The sequence below is a fragment of the Sus scrofa genome, chromosome 1 (assembly GCF_000003025.6).
Source record: "Sus scrofa isolate TJ Tabasco breed Duroc chromosome 1, Sscrofa11.1, whole genome shotgun sequence".
NCBI classification, from domain to species: Eukaryota; Metazoa; Chordata; class Mammalia; order Artiodactyla; family Suidae; genus Sus; species Sus scrofa.
Window position 1 is genome coordinate 251,770,332 of NC_010443.5, and position 19,167 is coordinate 251,789,498.

General features: G+C 40.2%; 1 long non-coding RNA gene across 2 annotated transcripts in view; it reads right to left on the reverse strand.

Annotated features, from left to right (window-relative positions):
• LOC110256901 overlaps positions 1-19,020 on the reverse strand; it is a 206,996-nt gene extending 187,976 nt beyond the window's left edge. For both annotated transcript variants that reach the window (XR_002338980.1, XR_002338981.1), the window contains exon 1: positions 18,504-19,020. This is a non-coding gene — a long non-coding RNA (uncharacterized LOC110256901). The remainder of the gene's footprint in view (positions 1-18,503) is intronic.

Genomic DNA, 19,167 nt, shown 5'->3' on the forward strand with positions numbered 1-19,167 from the left:
ATGAATGGATAAAGAAGATGTGATATGTATACATGGTGGAATACTACTCAGCCATAAAAAAACATAATAATGCCATTCGTAGCAACATGAATGCAACTAGAGATTATCACACTAAGTGAAGTAAGTTAAAAAGAGAAAGACAAATACTATATATCACTTTGATGTGCAATCTAAAACATGGCACAAATGAACCCATCTACCAAACAGAAACAGGCTCACAGACATAGAGAAAAAACTTGTGGTTGCCAAGGGGGAGGGGTGGGGGTGGGGTAGACTGGGAGTTTGGGGTTAGTAGACACAAACTATTATATTTAGAATGGATAAGTAGGAGTTCCCCTTGTGGCTCAGTGGTAACGAACCCAACTAGTATCCATGAGGACTCAGGTTTGATCCCTGGCCTCGCTCAGTGGGTTAAGGATCAGGCATTGCCATGAGCTGTGGCGTTAGGTCATAGATGCAGCTTGGATCCTGTGTTGCTATGGCTGTGGTTGGGCCAGCAGCTACAGCTCCAATTTGACCCCAGCCTGGGAACTTCCATATGCCGCGGGTGCAGCCCTTAAAAAAAAAAAAAAAAAAAAAAAAAGACAAAAAGAAAAGTGTAGAATGGAAAAGCAATGAAGTCCTACTGTATAGTGCAGAGAACTATATTCAATCTCTTGGAACAGACCATGATGGAAGATAATGTTAAAAAAGAAATGTGTATATGGGCCACTTTGCTGTATGGTAGAAATTGGCACAAGATTGTAACTCAACATACATATATATGTAAATGAACTAAAAATTGTTAAAGAAGCGGGAATACATTTGAATCCCAAGCTGGAGAAATAGGTCATTAAATATACACACTATCAGAACCACAAATTTATTCACACCGTGGTACAGAGAAAATACAGAAAATGTAGCTTCTTTGCTACTTCCTCCAGTATTCCCACCTGCTGCATAGAGGGGAGACCTGCAATTTAGTTTACCACAGTAAATGTGTATCAATAATTTTTTTTTTTTTTTTGTCTTTTTAGGGCCATCCCGCGGCATATGGAGGTTCCCAGGCTAGGGGTCCAATTGGAGCTGTTGCCCATGGCCTATACCACAGCCACAGCCATGCAGGATCTGAGTCGCATCTGCAACCTACACAACAGCTCACAGCAATGCCAGATCCTTAATCTACTGAACGAGGCCAGGGATAGAACCTGCGTCCTCATGGATGCTAGTCAGATTCATTTCCACTGAGCCACGATGGGAACTCCTCAATAATATTATTTAAATAGTCCTTTAAAAACATAGGCACCTCATACAAAATTTTTTAGCTCTCAGATGAGTTTCCCCATCATCCATCCCTCTTCAGGATGGTATCTGAGCAAGTGGCAATGAGATTACCTCATCACACGAAAGCAAAAAAGGGGGTCCAGGATTGCATGCAGTGTGGATCTTGGCTGGTACCCAGGAAACAAAGTTTGTCTGTGTGTCTCCTGGACTGGTGATTGCTGCTGTACACATGACTGGTTACATACTTGCATATACTACAGAGACCATGGGCCAAACCATTTGACCCCATCACAAAATCTACCTCACACCTGTAGACCAAAAAAAAATTTTAATTGAAATAAAAGTTTACTTGGAAATAGTATACAAACAGTGTTGGAAGAAATTTACAGTACAGGAGTGTCCACAGAGTATTACGGTTACAATGTGCCTTCATCTGGACAGGCTCATCGAAGTTAACAGATTCCAAAACAAGCCCAAATAGGTTCTGTTGAAGTTCTAGGAATTATCATTACATGCTTTTCATGACTCAATGGTCAAACAAAATTCCAGCCAGCGATACGTTTTCTACTGTTGTGGAAAAAGAGCATGCCATTTTGCTTGTACTTAGAACCATTGACAACAACATGTGTATATAGTCAAGAGTTTCTTTTCATTTCTTCAAGCCAGGGAAAAGTGAGAAGCCTCCCACCAAAACTTCAAGGCAAAGGGATGAAAGAATTGCTCACCCTCCCGAAATCTTAGACCTCAAAGATGGGGACGACTAAACCAGAGCTTTGTGTTGCTGGACAGCCCCTGGCTACAGACCAGCCCTGCAGGGTGGGCAATTTGCCTGAAGCACTTGTGAGCTTGGAATCTCTTGGGCAGAACCCTTGGCTTGAGAACAGTTTATCTCCAGGAAATATCTTTGCTGGGGGCAGGTGGAGGAGGGGGGTTGCGGAGGACAGAAGGGTCTAGTTTACTTGAGATTTTTTTTTTCAGCACAGAGATTTCAAAACAGTCCTCATTCATGTCTAAATGTGTGTTTCCCAGATAGATTAAAGAAGCTTCTAAGGGCTATAGAGCAGTTTTAAGGGAAAGGCAGTTCAGTTGAAGTTAAATTAAACCTGCAGTTGCTAATTGCAATTTGCTCCTGTAATAGCTAGCACCAAAATGCAACCAAGAGTGGATTGCATGAGTGTGCCTCTTAAAAAAATTTTTTTAAATTAATATCCTTTGTTGTGATGGTCGTTGCAAAGGAGATATTGAACAATAAAGTGTTATAAGTGATAGAAAATGGACAATGTTAAGACAATCAGCTCTCTGTATCCGTGGGTTTTGCCTTCATGGATATGTAGGGCTGACTGGACTAGCCTTTTTACATAGGTGACTCAGGCATCCACAGATTTTGATATCCACATGCATCATGGAACAAATCCCAGCGATACCAAGAGATGACTATGTAAGTCAACTTACTTTTATTCCTTAACCTGAAGATTTAATGTTTGGGCATCTTAATTTGGAAGTGGGGGAGGTTGTGGAATTTTCAACATTTCCATGAGTTTCCAGTTCAAAACGGAAGGGGAAACACATGGGTTTGTCTCAATATCCCATGCCAGGTAGACCACATATTTGATCAGTTTCTGTAAGCTGGAAAGCCGATGGGTTCATGCTGACCAATAGCAGAGCACAGGAAACAAGAGAAAAACACGTAAAACCAGGAAACCATTCTTCTCCACTAAACCTTTAAGAGGCATCTGGCGAGGCAGAGACAGGTGTAGAGAGTAGAAGAGGCAAGGAAAACTAGAAATCTCTCTGTGCCAATGGACCAGCTGTTCCTTTCAGCATTCACGCCTTTCCCAGGCTGCAGACTGTGTTGAGTGATGGGTGGCACCAGCATTTCATCCCCAACAAAAACTAGAGGTTATTCTCTAAAATATCTGTATTTAAATATGAAGATAATCAAGGTTGCTCCTGTGGATACCTCAGAGGAAAATGATCCTCATTTTGGTGTTTGCCCACTTGCTCATCACTTTCACCCTCTAAATTAAAGTCTGGCAAGTATACCGAGCCTGCCGTCAGCCCTCCCATTCAGCGGAGAGGCCTATTGGAGGAAAAACCAATAGAAAAAGCTCACATCTTGCCTGATGTTAAGCAAGCCAGTCCTTCACAAAAGGGAACCAAAATCCAGGCATCAGCAAACATCTGAGACAAACCGCAGGATAAAGGAGAGGGACCAAGATTACAAATAATAATAATAATGATGATGACCCTTGAGGAAAAAGCAATTTTTCACAGAACTAAGGAAATCTAAGGGAAAAAAAAGAGTCTAATTAGTTTTCTCCAAGAAGTTTGAGAAGATCCTGGGATAGTGCTTCCATAGCTACAAAAACAGATTGCTATAGCAAAGGAGAGAAAACTATGGGTCTTTTTTTAAACTTTAATATTTTAGCTAAAAGGGAAAAGTTAACAACAGAATATATGGTTGATTGATTGCGTTAATGGTTCCATTTCTTCACCCCTCACTTGGATCTGCATCCTTTGCTATTTAAATTTAACGTCATGGTAACTTCCCTATTTGTCTCTGAGTTTCTCCAGGTGAATTCTTTTAACCCAAGATGCTAGCAAGGGACACAGGAAGAATCTGGTAATGTGTGTTCCCTTTCTTCCACTTATGCCATTGCCATAGAGACACCTAAGCTAAGATTCTGGATGTACATGAAAGATGTATGGGGTAGGGTTTCAGCTGGCTGCCTGCCAACTCCTGGTCCCACCATAGAGCCCAACATACATCAGAAGAACTGCCCATTCAAGTCTCAGCTGACACTCCCCCTCAGAAGGGCTTTTCCTGACCTGTCCACCTAACAAATCTCTCCTTGGCAACTGTCTCATTACTATGATATTGCCCACACAGCACCATCATAATAAATGACTTTGTTTATATCTTTGTATTCATGTTAATTGTTTGTTCTCTCTACTTAAATGAAAATGCCGCCAGTAGAGGGAACAGATAAATCATACACATCGCTATATATAAAATAGATTTTTTAAAAAGGACCTACTGTATAGCACAGGGAACTATACTCAGTATCTTATAATAGCCTATACTGGAAAAGAATCTGAAAAAAGAATGCATCTGTTTTTAAAAATATGTATAAATGAATCACCTTGCTGTACACTTGAGACAAACACAACACTGTAAATTAACTACACTTTTATTAAACAAAACAAAACACCACAAGATCAAGGACCTTGCCCAACTGACTAGTGTTTCTCTAGCATCTACAACAATGCCTTGCATTTATCAGGTCATCAGTATTTCTTAAATGAATTTTAAAATGAATGAATGGGTTGGCAGAAGGTATAACAGGAAAGAAGACTGGTAATTAGCAGTGATAGTCAAAATATTTACCAGTTGACATGGACCGTATTAGACAAGTTAGAGAGGTCACCATCCATAGGAGGGCTGGCGGCTGGTCTCCTGCCAGATAGATAATATGTTACTTAGCTGATCTAAGGAAGGTTCAGAGGATCCCTGAAGTGCAGTGGTCCCCCCAGTAGCCACAGTTTCACTTTCCTTGGTTTCAGTTACCCACAGTCAACTACGTTCTGAAAATATTAAATGGGAAATTCCAGAAATAAACAATTCATTAGTTTTAAACTTGGAGCTGTTCTGTGTGATGACATTTCACATGGTTCTGCTGTTCTGCCTGGGACATGGTTCATCCTTTAGTCCATCAGTGTATCTCACCTATTAGCTGTCTTCATTATCAGAACCACCGTCTCAGCAAAGCTTGTGCTCAAGTAATACTTATTTTACCTAATAATGACCTCCATGGGCAAAAGTAATGGTGCCAGCAATTCAAATATGCCCAAGAGGGAGTTCCCGTCATGGCTCAGTGGTTAACGAATCTGACTAGGAACCATGAGGTTGCGGGTTCGATCTCTGGCCTTGCTCAGTGGGTTAAGGATCCGGCGTTGCCATGAGCTGTGGTGTAGGTCACAGATATGGCTCGGATCTGGCATTGCTGTGGCTGTGGTGTAGGCTGGTAGCTACAGCTCCAATTAGACCCCTAGCCTGGGAACATGCCATGGAAGCAGCCCCAGAAAAGGCAAAAAAAAGACAAAAAAAAAAAAAACAAAACAAAAACAAAAAAACAAATATGCCCAAGAGAAGCTGTAACATGCTCCCAGGGAGTGAAAAGATAAACGTTTTCAACCTGATAAGAAAAGGAAAAAGAAGTCATATGCTGCAGTTATGAAGAGCTGTGGTAAGAACAAATCTTGCATCTGTGAAATTGTGATAAAGGAAAAAGTTTGTGCTACTTTTGCTGTCTCACCTTAAACTGCAAAACTTGGGTGTTCCCATCTTGGCTCAGCGGAAACAAATCTGACTAGGAACCATGAAGTTACAGGTTCAATCCCTGGCCTCGATCAGTAGGTTAAGGATCGGACATTGCCATGAGCTGTGATGTAGGTCACAGACTCAGCTCAGATCTGATGTTGCTGTGGCTGTGGTGTAGGCTGGCAGCTGTAGCTCCAATTGGACCCCTGGCCTGGGAACCTCCATATGCTGTGGGTGTGGCCCTAAAAAGCAAAAACAAAAACAAAAAAAACCTGCAAAACTTATGGCTGAAGTGTATGATAAGTGTGAAAACAGAAAGGCATTAAATTTGTACAGTAAGCTATCTTGAGAGAGACCACATTCACATAAGTTTTATTACCATATATTGTTATATCTGTTCTATTTTATTATTGCTAATCTTTTACTGTGGCTAGTTTATAAACTAAACTGTATCATAGGTGTGTGGATAGAAAAAAAAAACATAGCATGTATAGGGTTTGGCACTATCCACAGTTTCAGGCACCCACTGGGGGTCTTGGGACATATCCTCTTGTAGATAAGGAGGGATTAGTCTATTTCAAAATTTTAACAACTGGGTCAGCCCCCCAGAGCAAACCATTGAGGAAGACTCTGATTAGGATAGCTATGGGATGTTTGATAGTGTTAAAATCCCATTAACTGGACAAACAGATCTTGTCTTGCATTTTTGAGTGGTCAGTAGTATCTTAGTGCCCCCAGATCATAACAATGCTGTTGTCAGAGCTCATATCCATGGTTATGTAAGAAGAGCTTGGCTGAGCTTGAACATCAAGTTCTCAGGCATTGCTTTGATTTATGGGATCAAAGTCATTTAAGGAAAAGATGAGATCACTTACACTTCTTAAAAACTTGCAGGACTCTCTGAGCTCCAACTCACATTTCTCTGAAGTCAATGAGCCACTACTTCTGCTTGGCAACAAAGAGCTGTCCTCTCTCATTTCCCAACGTCCCCCTCCTTTGCCAAGATAATCTTTCCCAGACAGGGGCATTCAGGAGAAATAGAAGTCTCCAGAAATGGGGAGCGGGGGGGCGGGGGGAATCCCACAGAAAAGGCCCTGGCAGTGCTTAGTTGAATGAATTCCACCTTTGGCTAGGAACCAGCAGCTGACACGCATATGAGCAGATTAGGAGAGAATGTGCACTGAAGAGTCCACCAAAACCAAAAAAAAAAAATTTAATTTTCAGGTTATGGAGAAGAAGGCTCATTGAAAGAATATGCCAGTTTATTTTCCATACAGAAATATCTGGCTAACTGCAAATGGCAAATTAACTACTAACCAGAATAATCAACATTATAAAACTTCACTTGTTTGGTTGAAAAAAAAGAAAGCCTGTTGGAGCCAATTTTTAAAGAGAGGGATGGTTTATTTCTTCACATGCCCTTTTACTGAACAGACAAGGCTAACTACTCACAGTCCCTTGGAAAAATCTATCAAGAATGAATGAGAAACATTTTTAATGACTTCAAATTTTTATATCCAGTGGCTTCAAGCATGCATAAAAATAGATTATTATCACTGTATTAAGTATCCTGTCTTATTTCTTAGAAATATCTTTCCCCATGCATGTGAATATTTAAGACATCAGCCCAGGCAATAATACAATGATTAAAACCATAAATAGGTTGGACATTAGTTAATGAACTTTTCCATTTTTAGAAAACCAGCAGCATTATCCAAAAGGGATAAAAAAGCTGCAAGTACAAAGCTTTTAACCCTGCCTCCTGCTGCCAATGGACTGTTGAACATTTGTAAACAGAAAGCAACTGTAGAAGAAGAAATGTTTTCTGATTAATGGGGGCAAGTCTTTCAGGAAATATCCAACTTGAAAGATTCTCGTTTCCCCGCCTAAAGCCAGACAAGTCATTGAACCTTCTCCCACCACGGCTTCAGGAAATTTTTACATGGCTTTTTTTTTCTCCCAGAACCATCAACATTATGGAACAGACAGAATTACAGCACCCCTACATTTCGTAGATAGCAAAAAGAATTCAAAAAAGCCAAAGTAATGGGAAAATTGATGAAATCACATGGTCAGAAATTTTCTTAAAGACTGAATTTTGGTCTGTTGGTCTGTCCCAAACCTTGATCTGTGAAAACATTCTGTTGTGTCTAAAATCAAGAGGTAACTAACATGATAAGTCCCATGTGACAGTGTGTTGAGGGAAGACCAGCCTAGCAGTGACGACACCAGGCTCAGTGTTTCACCAATAACCTAATGACAAGAATTGGTAACTAACAATAGAGATACATCATAGATAGGCATACAGAGAGAAAGGGGAGTGAGGAGTGGGCTTTGATGACTACAGTTATTAAACAAAAGTGCTATACCTTATTTCATAGTTTGGGATGACTCATTGTTTCATAAAATCCCAGGCTGAGTCACTTCATTGTTATAAGCCAAGAAAGATGAAATGAGAGACTCAGCTGGCTCACATCCTTACTATCCTAGGGCAGAGCCTGGCAGTCCCAAACCAGAATGTTGCCCCAACAGGCTCCATTTCCCATTCAGGTAGACCCTACATCCAAGCTGGTACAAAATCTCTGTTATAACACTTCCCTAACTCAAGAAGGAGCCATTAATTTATTTTGAGGATCATTGTGTAATAGAAAAAAAAAAGAGTTCTAAAAGTCACTTATCTCTATGTTGAAGTAGTACTTTTAGGCACTTTAGTCATAAAATGTCAAATATAGCTTACTGCTAAGCAAGTTGGAATGAAGCATACAACAAAGGTCAGACATCTGGGAGAAGATCAACAGAGTGGCAACACATAAATATTGAGCAAAAGCTGAGGACATGCTGAAGGCAAAAATGAAGAGTTCAGGGAGTTCCCATCATGGCACAGCAGAAACAAATCCAACTAGGAACCATTAAGTAGCAGATTCAATCCCTGGCCTCACTCAGTGGGTTAAGGATCTGGCGTTGCCGTGAGCTGTGGTGTAGGTCACAAATACAGCTCCAACCCTGCGTTGCTGTGGCTGTGGCAGAGGCCAGCAGCTGTAGCTCCTATTCCACCCCTAGCCTAGGAACCTCCATATGCCTCGGGTGTGGCCCTAAAAAGGAAAAAAATAAAATAAAAATAAAAATAAAATGAAGAGTTCGGGACACCAAGTGGCCATACGCAGACGCTAAAACACCACAGTCAAAGAGGCAAATTTCAAGACAAAGGCCATAGAATTTGGAGGAGTATATGCTGGGTGTCAGAAGCCATACACAGCACATGTGAGAATCAAACCCTATAGCAAGAACAAACATCAATAACAGACAAGTACAGATAAAAGAAACAGATGCACAGCGTGAGGAGACATGAGACTCAAAGGCTGAGTTCTTAACACCTCTTTAATCCTGGTTCTCAAATTGTTTTTAAGACCCAGCTTCAATTCTGCCCTTGAATTGCCTGTGATACTTCTGTATTCTTATAATAAACTCCCTGACCCGTTTTAAGTCAACTCCAGTTGCTTCCTGATACTTGCAACCAAAGAATTTTAATTGACATAGCACATGCACGTTATAAAGATCTTGAAGCATATTGCCAAGTCGCTCTCCAGAAAGTTCATAGGGATTCATTTACCCAACAACAGGATCTGTTTTTCTCCACACTTACTAACTCTGGATATTTCCATTCTCTCAAATCTTTACAAATTCTCTTTTATATATTCTAATGGCTGGCATTCACAGAGAGAGTTTTTGCACACCATGGCTTTGCCACAGAAATACAGAAGGAAGGGATATCAGGAAGAGGTTTTGGACTCAAGAAACAAGGGCTCCTATTGACATAAATGAGTGTTATCTTCCAATGGGAAAATGATGAGCTCATCTGTGGCTAAATATGGGATAGTAAGATCATGCTAAGCAAAGGAATTTTGGAATAAATGGACAGAGGGGTAGATGAGTGTCATAGTCTTAAGAGGAATATGATACAGTAGGCACCTCTTGGGTCCCAAGGAAATCACCCATCCCTGTCATGATTCTACTGATGTCAAAAGCTGATACATCAAAAGGATACTTGGGAGTTCTCCTCGTGGCTCAGTGGTAATGAACCCAACTAGTATCCATGAGGATTCGGGTTCTATCCCTGGCCTCCCTCAGTGGGTTAAAGGATTCGACGTTGCCGTGAGCTGTGGTGTAGGTCACAGACGTGGCTTTGATCTGGCATTGCTGTGGCTGTGGTGTAGGCCAGCAGCTGTAGCTCCAGTTCAACCCCTAGACTGGGAACTTCCATATGCCATGAGTGTGGCCCAAAAAAGACAAAAACAAAAAGATACTTAATCTACAATACTGTATTAATTATAAGTTTACACAATAAGACAAGATGAAGTATAAGAATTAGAAAGGAAGAAACACTCATTTTACTAACTATTAGATTGGCTCTTCCAATAGCCCGGGAGTAACTAAAAATTATGAGACCAAGGAGTTCCTGTGGTGGCGCAGAGGTAACGTACCTGACTAGTATTCATGAGGACACAGGTTCGATCCCTGGCCTCCCTCAGTGGGTTAAGGATTCAGCATTGCCATGAGCTGTGGTGCAGGTCACAGAGGCAGGTTGGATCTGGCATTGCTGTGGATGTGGTGTAGCACCTACAGTTCTGACTCAACCCCTAGCCTGGGAATTTCCATATGCTGAGGGTACAGCCCTGAAAAAAAAATTTTAAATAAAGGAAAAGAAAATTGAGAACTTATGGACGAGTTCAGAGAGTAAAGGATTTAAAAATAAACATAAACAAAAACAAAAATAAAGAAAAAAAGGAGTTCCCACTGTGATGCAGCCAAAACAAATCCAACTAGGAACTATGAGGTTTCGGGTTCAATCCCTGGCCTTTCTCAGTGGGTTAAGGATCCAGCATTGCCAAGAGCTATGGTATAGGTCACAGACATGGCTCAGATCCTGTGCTGCTGTGGCTGTGGTGTAGGCCAGCAGCTGTAGCTCCAATTCAGCCCCTAGCCTGGGAACCTCCATATGCCTCGGCTGCAGCCCTAGAAGGCAAAAAAAAAAAAATATATATATATATACACACACACATACATATATCAATATATGTATATGTATTGAATATATATCAATACATTCTAAGTAAGACTGGTTAAAATAAACCACCATTATGTCATTCTCAACCATACAAAAATTTAAATATCTAAACTGGCATGAATATAAATCTGTAAGATCTATACAGCAACAAGCACACAATAAAATTCTATTTATTTAAAAAAGGACTGCTTAAACAGAGAGACATATGTTTTGAGATGGGACTGTTTAGTATTAAAGATGTAAGTTATCTCTTGAATTCAATTAAAATTCAACTAAAATATACTTAGAACTTGACAAAATTTCTAAAATTTTTGTCCAGGTTTATAAAATGTTGGATTAATAGGAGGCCCTTATCCAAACACATATTAAAGATTATCATAAAGATGCAATAGACAAAAAAGAGTGGTACTAGCAATAAATCAAAAAAAGTCAATTAAAAAAAGAACAGAGTCAAATATACATATATATCTATACATATGTAGATAGATAAGAGATATTTATGCATGTATTGGCATATAATAAAGGTTACATTATAAACCAGTGGGAAGACAATGGATTATTAATAAATAATAATCAGTTGCAATAACCCAGTATCTTCTCTAGCTAGCTAAAGCAGAGAGGAATTTATTGCATAGCACTAAATGGCTTACAGAATCGTTAAGAGGACTGAAAAAAAAAAAAAAAAAGACCACAGGCTATATTTCCAGGAATGACTCCTAAAGCCACATGGCAGGTCTAGCCTAACAGAGTTGGTGCCAAATTGCTAAGCTGCTTCTACCATTACCAGATCTGAAACCAGACTAAGTATGCCAGTGTCTGTATCAGTAAAAATAGATGTCATATACTCCGCCTTTCTCCCCACTCAATTCACTTGCAAAGTCAAGTCGGACACAAGTACATCTCATTCACAAACACCTGAATCACATCAGAAACACTCGTTACACAGGTGTGTGAGACTTTTAAGTTTTCTAACATATGCAGTGCAGGAGGTGTATTAGAAAAGGAAGAGCTGGCGAGCAGACCAATTCACACGGACCAAAACAACCCACAGATAATTTAAATACAGAGAACCAAGTTACAGAAGAGAACAAAATACAGCTATAGTTAAACATATTATATGTTATCATACGATGTATAATTACAGAAATTGGAACTATCCTAGAGTTATCAGTAGGAAATAGCTTAATCATGGTCCATGTATGGACTGTCACACATTAAAAGAATTAGAAGATAACTAATGATATGAAAAGATGTTCACAATGGATCATTGAATTTTTAAAATCAGATAAAACAGTATGAGGTGGAGTTCCCGTGGCTCAGTGGTTAATGAATCCAACTAGGAACCATGAGGTTGTGGGTTTGATCCCTGGCCTTGCTCAGTGAGTTAAGGATCTGGCGTTGCTGTGAGCTGTAAGTCGCAGACGCGGCTCAGGTCCCATGTTGCTGTGGCTCTGGCATAGGCTGGTGGCTACAGCTCTGATTAGACCCCTAGCCTGGGAACCTCCATATGCTGCGGAGTGGCCCTAGAAAAGGCAAAAAGACAAAAAAAAAAAAATATATATATGAGGAGTATGATCCTATTTTGTAAATATTCCTATTAATTGCATTATACTCATTGATAGCTAAATGTAATTTACATATATATATATATATAGCATAAAACATATACACATGTATTTCTATGGAGAAACAGAATGAGATTGAAAGGGAAAAGGTTTTACATTGAAAGGATAACAATAACTATCTCAGAACAATGGAATTGTGGGTTCGTTTTCTTTCTTGGAATGAATTTTTAAATGGATATATAATAGTGTAGTATCACCTTTATGACAAAAGATTATTTAATAAAGAAAAGGAAAATAAATTATAATTTAGAATAAAGATTTTTTCAATCCTAAGTACAATATTAGCTAATAAATATTTTAATAAAAGTCAACATGTATTGGGAACTTATTTGACAGACACTATCCTCAGCACTTTAAATGTATTAAAATATATATTCTTTATAACAACTGAAGAAGTAGATACCATTATTTTCACTTTACCCTGAGGGAACCTAACATACAGAAAAGGTTAAACAACCTGCCTGAGGTCACACAACTTGTTGAGCTGGGCGAGGCGATCCAGTTAGAGAACCAAGCTCTCTATCCCAGCACTAAACAGTGTTATCAACGTTCCACTGTTTGATAACATGAACTGGTCATCAGTACACAACTGAATTCAGTCATTTAAGGTGTACGATTCAATGGCTTTCAGTATATTCACAGACATGTGTGTCCTTCACCACAATTAATTTGGAACATTTTCATTACCCCCAAACGAAAATCCACACCCTTCAGCTGTCACCACTCACCCCTACCCATCACCCTAGGCAAGTCCAGTATTGTATGTTGCCTAATTTATTCTATCCTTGCAATAGCTCTATATGATTGGGACTAATATCCCCCCACAGATAAGGAAATTGAGGCACAGAGAGGTCAAGAAACTTGCTCAAGTTTACACAACAAGCCAGCAGTGGAACTGGAACTTAAATTTAGACAGTCTGCCTTCAGAACACTTCTCTTAACTAGGACATTATGCCACTATTACCATATTACCTTACAAAAATTAAAATTTTTGACATGTAAGAATTATTCCAGGAATATATGAATGGTGTGATTTGAATAAACCTAGTAATAAGATATATCAATAACTATAATTTTTTTAAATCACATACCAAAGAGCATCTGATAACATTCAATATATATCTCTAAGAAAAAAAACAAAGACTGGAAAAAAAAAAAACTAAACAAGAATAGAAGAATGCCTGGGTGTCCATCAACAGAGGCATGCATAAAGAAGATGTGGTACAAATGTAGTATGGAATATTACTCAGCCATAAAAAAGAATGAAATGGTGCTGTTTGTGGCAACATGGATGGATCTGCAAATTGTCATGCTGGGTGAAGTTAGACAGTGAAAGACAAACATAATGTGATGTCACTTGTATGTGGAATCTAAGAAAGGAATGCAAATGAACTTGTTTGCAGAATGGTAACAGACCCACAGACTTTGAAAAACTTATGGTTACCAAGGGAGAATGGTAGGGAGAGTGGACAAGAGATTTTGGATTGACATGTGCACGCTGAGGTATGTGGAGTGATTGGCTAATAGAGACCTGCTGTGTAGTCCAGGAAACTGCTCAGTGTTCTGTGTGGGAAAAGAATCCAAAAGAGAATGGATGTGTGTATGTGTGTGACTGAATCACTTTGTTGTACAGCAGAAATTGTCACAACTTTATAAATCAACTATACATGAATAGAAATTTTAAAAAGAGTAGAATAATGCTTACACACCATCTCACGTAGATGCAATACCTCACAGTGACACAAAGGTGTACATAAGTAATAAATAAAAAAAATACCCATTGTTATCACCATAACAAATTTATTCTAGAAGTTGCATCCAATGCAATACATCAAAAGGAAAAAAAAAAGTTGTTCTTGAAAAAGGCAAAAAGTTATTTCTAGATAATAGCTGATGTAAATAGAAAAATACTAGAAAATCAACCTCTAAATCATTTCCAGTAATATATTCCAGTAATCTAAGAAACTGAATAGAAGACTGGGAAAAATAAAACAAGATAAATGTGCATGGGAGTGGCTGTGGGAGTCAGAGCGCAAATCTGTCTTTCAGGCTGTACAGTCCCCATAAACTTGAAATCATTAAATCCTGCTTCACCTCGCAAGAATGCATCCCAGTTAAGATTCTTTACATTCCTTTCCCTTGCCTATTTTTGCCTGGAAAAATACTTGAAACCACAATGTTAGATGGATAGTTTATTTTTGTGTGTCAGTATTTTAACTGGAAGGAAGAGGAGAGGATTTTTCATGGATCTTTAGGTTACAGTGATTTGACATTTTATTAGTTATAGGATTTATCACCCACATGGAAAAGGGAATAATTTTCACAAAGGAAGAGAAGAAAAGCCAAGGGCTGACATTTATCTATTCCCTTCTTTCCTGACCTACTGGTCAAAACCTCCAGATGTGTAGAGTAAAAAGGATCCCCAAGAGTCCTTTGCTGTCCATGTGGCTGTGGGGACATGACAGAGTGACAATGTCTTGAAGCATCTTACAGATTGTTGGCATCAGCAGGAATACAGACTAAAGGGAATCCATGACTTTGCCTACCCAGGAGTCCAAACATAACTGTTCAATGAGAGCCTGTCAGAACTTCCAAGAGTTTTGACCTAACAACTTACTAGATTTTTTTAAAGATTTTTTTTCACTTTAAAAATTATAGTTAATTTACAATGTTGTACCAATTTCCACTGTACAGCAAAGTAGATTTTTTTACAAACTGTCATTTATGCATGTTTAATCTCCCTCCACTCTCCCACAAAGTCTTCTGTGACGAAGATGTCAACAGATTAATTTATCTTTAGAAAAAGGGAGTTCCCTTGTGGCTCAGTGGATTAAGGATCTAGCATTGTCACTGCAAGTGGCTCTGCTTACTGTAGTGGCTCAGATCTGTTCCCTGGCCTGAGAATTTCTGTGTGCCATAGGCACAGCCAGAAGAAGAAGAAAGAAGAAAGAAGAAGGAGGAGGAGGAGGAAAAGGAGGAGGAGAGGAAATAGATCAATAGCTGAAGTATGCCAGATGAAAAGTGACTTGGAGCTAGAACCCTCATCTGAGTCTCAGATTATCCATTTAAATATCATGTGTAATCTTGGCTAAGCCACTTAACCCAACATTCACCTAAAATGATCCTCCTCAATGTCGCCAATAACCTGTTGGTTTCCAATTTTAATAGGTCCTTTTATTAAACATCTCAACCTTTCTACAGCCTTATAGATCACCTCTCTTCCTGGACTTTCATAATACCACCTTTCTGGTTCTCCTCCTGTCATATGATTCTTCTTATTCTTTAGTCCACTCCTTGCATGGAGGATTGGACGTGAGCACTCAGTTATTTCGATTGAAAATAATTTCTCTGGCTAGTCTAATCCAAATCCACAGACTCAAGTCCACGACCTTTATCCAGAGACCCAGCACTGTGGACTGGACATCTCCACCAGGAGCAACCATGGAGACCTAAACACAGCAAGCCCCAGACTGAGCTCAACATTTTTCCCTATGCCTCCTGCACCATCCAAATCAGAACATGTGGTGAAGAGGATGACTCTTTGGGCAACAAGGTTGAGAAGCCAGGCTTCCTTTTTGTAACACCGAACGAGATCATCCAGTCTGGTGACGTCCATCCTGATATCATTTTCCTCCTCCTCCTCCTCACCACTGTCTGGATTAAAGATCTTGACCTCATCTTCTCACCACTGATCTCTCTAACACTCTTCTGGATCAGGCCGATTTTTCCTACACACATCTCCCAGAATGACTTTTACCAAAGGCAAGTCTGAGACTCTTCAGTGACCTTTCATGGCTCTAAAAATTACTTAAGCTCCCTTATTTGGTGCACAAGGCCCATGACCTCATCCTGTCCCCAGAGCGTCATCTCCAGTCACCTTTCCATATTGCCTGCACTTCAATTAATTACTTCCATTTCCCCAAACACATCATGCCATTCCACAAACACTTGTCTACAAGCTGCCCCTTCCTTCTGTTAGAGGGTCATTCCAAACCGCTAAATTTATTCTTCTCTCATCCTGGGATCAGTTCATCCATCCCTTTCCCAATAAATCTCCCTTTATCCTCAGGTTGCATTCATGCTTACAATTCTTCACCTTTTTCTGCATTTACACCTTTGCATGGCCCCATCCCAGGCAAAGCCGACCTCCCCACACTTTGACTTTGAGGTCAGCTTTGTGTCTTCTTTGGCCAATAGCACAGAAGCAGAGATGATAATGTTCCAGTTCCACCATCCCTATAAAGGAGCTTCTGACATCACTGTGAGAAAGAACACATCCGAGCTTGTCCCAGCAGGAGCAAGAGAAACACATGAGCAGAACTTCTCCAGTACACTGACCAGAGTCTGGCTTGGATCAGCTAACCCTCAGAGGACACACAGAAATGCAAGATAAATGCTTACTACTATGTGGCACTGAAATTTTGTGGTCACACATTAGGCAGTGGATTATAGCACTAGATTAACCAATAAGCTAGTGTGATTTGTCTCATCTTTGTCCTCCTGCAGCATCTGCCTGCTTCTGTCCAGTTTTTCTCCAAGACAAATGAGAAAGGAAAATGACCCTGCTGTCAGTATTCCCACTAAGCCAGAAGGGAAGAATCTCCTCTAGGTATTCTGTTTATGTTTTTGTTTTTTTAAGGCAAGAATATCCTGCTTGGCAATACCTTCCAAATACATAAATTTAGCCTTGGAAGTTCCTGCTGTGCCTCAGTGGTAATCAATCCCACTAATATCCATGAGGATGTGGGTGCAATCCCTGGCCTTGTTCAGTGGGTTAAGGATCTGGCATTGCCGTGAGCTATGGTGTATGTAGTTTGCAGACGTGGCTCAGATCTGGCATGGCTGTGGCTGTGGTGTAGGCAGGTAGCTACAGCTCTGATTGAATCCCTAGCCTAGGAACATCTATATGCTGCAGGTTCAGCCCTAAAAAGACAAAAAGGAAAAAAAATACGTAAAGCCTAAAGCTCTTTCCGTTAAGTTATTAATTCCCTAATGAAAACACTTTTAACCTTGACTTTTACAAGACCAGTGCCACACATATATGGAAACCTTTTTATAGATGACAATCAAGTGAAGAAACATGTTTTTCTGCCATGAACAAGCCAATTTAACCTCAGTATTTGGGGAGCCCATCTCTCTTGGAGAGTGGAATAACTTCACAAATAAAATTAATTTATTTTCACAGTACTTCTGTCTGAGCTTTTGTTTGCCATCAGGGAAGGAGCTGGGCATTGGGCTTGCTGGAGCCCTCAGTATTCCAGAAACTTACACCATTGCAAGGGTGATTGTAGCTCAGAGATTGGTCAGTGAGAGCAGAAATCTCAAAGGCACCATGTTGTGGAGATGCTAAATCAAAAAGACCAGCCCACGATCCAGACTCATCACCATACCCAGATGAAGGGACAGGCAGGGAACTCCAATGTGAGTTTAGAGACAAGAACCTTGGGTACCCGATTCTTACACTCCCGGAAAGGTATTGCTGCACTTGCTTCGGGAGCATTGCAGCCTCAGGCACAGGCAAGAGTCATGCTCATATGGACAACATCTCTTGTCCGACTTTCACATGGTGGCACAAAGATTTTGTGTTTAATTCTTTTGTGTTCTGCACACACCACGCAAGCCCTGCAATACTCATGCAGTGAGATTTCAAATGGTGATTAGGCATACGATTTAGCTGCATGAGGCACGCTTCTGACAAAATCTCAAAAGGAAAAAAAGGGAAAACAATGGCTTGCACACCACTGTGATAGCCCATATTCCTAGAAAACAGCCTGGAAGAAAATAACACGCCAAAAATAGTTGTTAGGTAAGAGAAATTTGGTTTCGAAATGTTTCTATTTCTCGAAACAGTTAATGTGAAAACATAATTTTGTGATAAAGATAAGACATGTCTCACATAAACATAGCATCTGCAAATAAAAATTGAAATTTTAAAAAGGAAGGTTTCTCAGTGAGCACGGAACCAGAACAAAGCAGCGTGAAAAACTCCCTGGAGTCTCCTCCCTAAAGATACTGCTATCAAAAGGGCTCCACTCCTCATTCCAGTCGGCACGGCCCCTCCTCCAAACCAACTTGGACATAAATGACTCACTCTTTGGCTCTCAATTTCTAGACTCCACACAGACTACCATCCATCCAACACATTACAATTGAGAAGATTACTGTTTACTTCAATTATATGCCAGGGAGAAATTCATGACCGGCTTTCTGGATTAAACATGGGACATACCTGGGTATTTTGCCGAAGGTCTGGAAATATCTCATCAGCAAAGCACTCTGCTCTTTTATGCTTATATCCAGAGACTAGAAGATTCATTTCCATTTCATTTTCAGACCTCCTCTCCAGAGCCCAGGCTTCCTCTGTTTGGTAGCCCCACACAGTCTCTGAAGCCTGTTCTGGTTTTTTTTAAGTGTGAGTGAAAGCACCTGGTCCCAGTCCCGTTCCTGGTAACCCTTCACCTGCTTAGTGATGAAATTGCCAGCTTTTTGTTCAAATTAACTCACCTGCTCTGTTTGGCTTTACCTTTGAGGTTTTGTTTTCTAGGATGGGGTGGATTTTTTTCCGAACACCTGTGATTACCTCCCCCCCTGCTATTGAAGATACCTTAAAGCCATACTCAGAGGTGGTACAGATAAGACTTCCCATCATGGCTCAGCAGCAATGGACCTGACTAGTATCCATGAGGATGTGGTTTTGATCCCCGGCCTCACTTGGTGGGTTAAAAGATCCAGTGTTGCCATGAGCTGTGGTGTAGATCACAGACATGGCTCAGATCTGGTGTGGCTGTGGCTGGCAGTTACAGCTCCATTTGACCCCTAGCTTGGGAACTTCCATATGCCGTGGGTGTGGCCCTAAAATATATATGTGTGTGTGTGTGTGTGTGTGTGTGTGT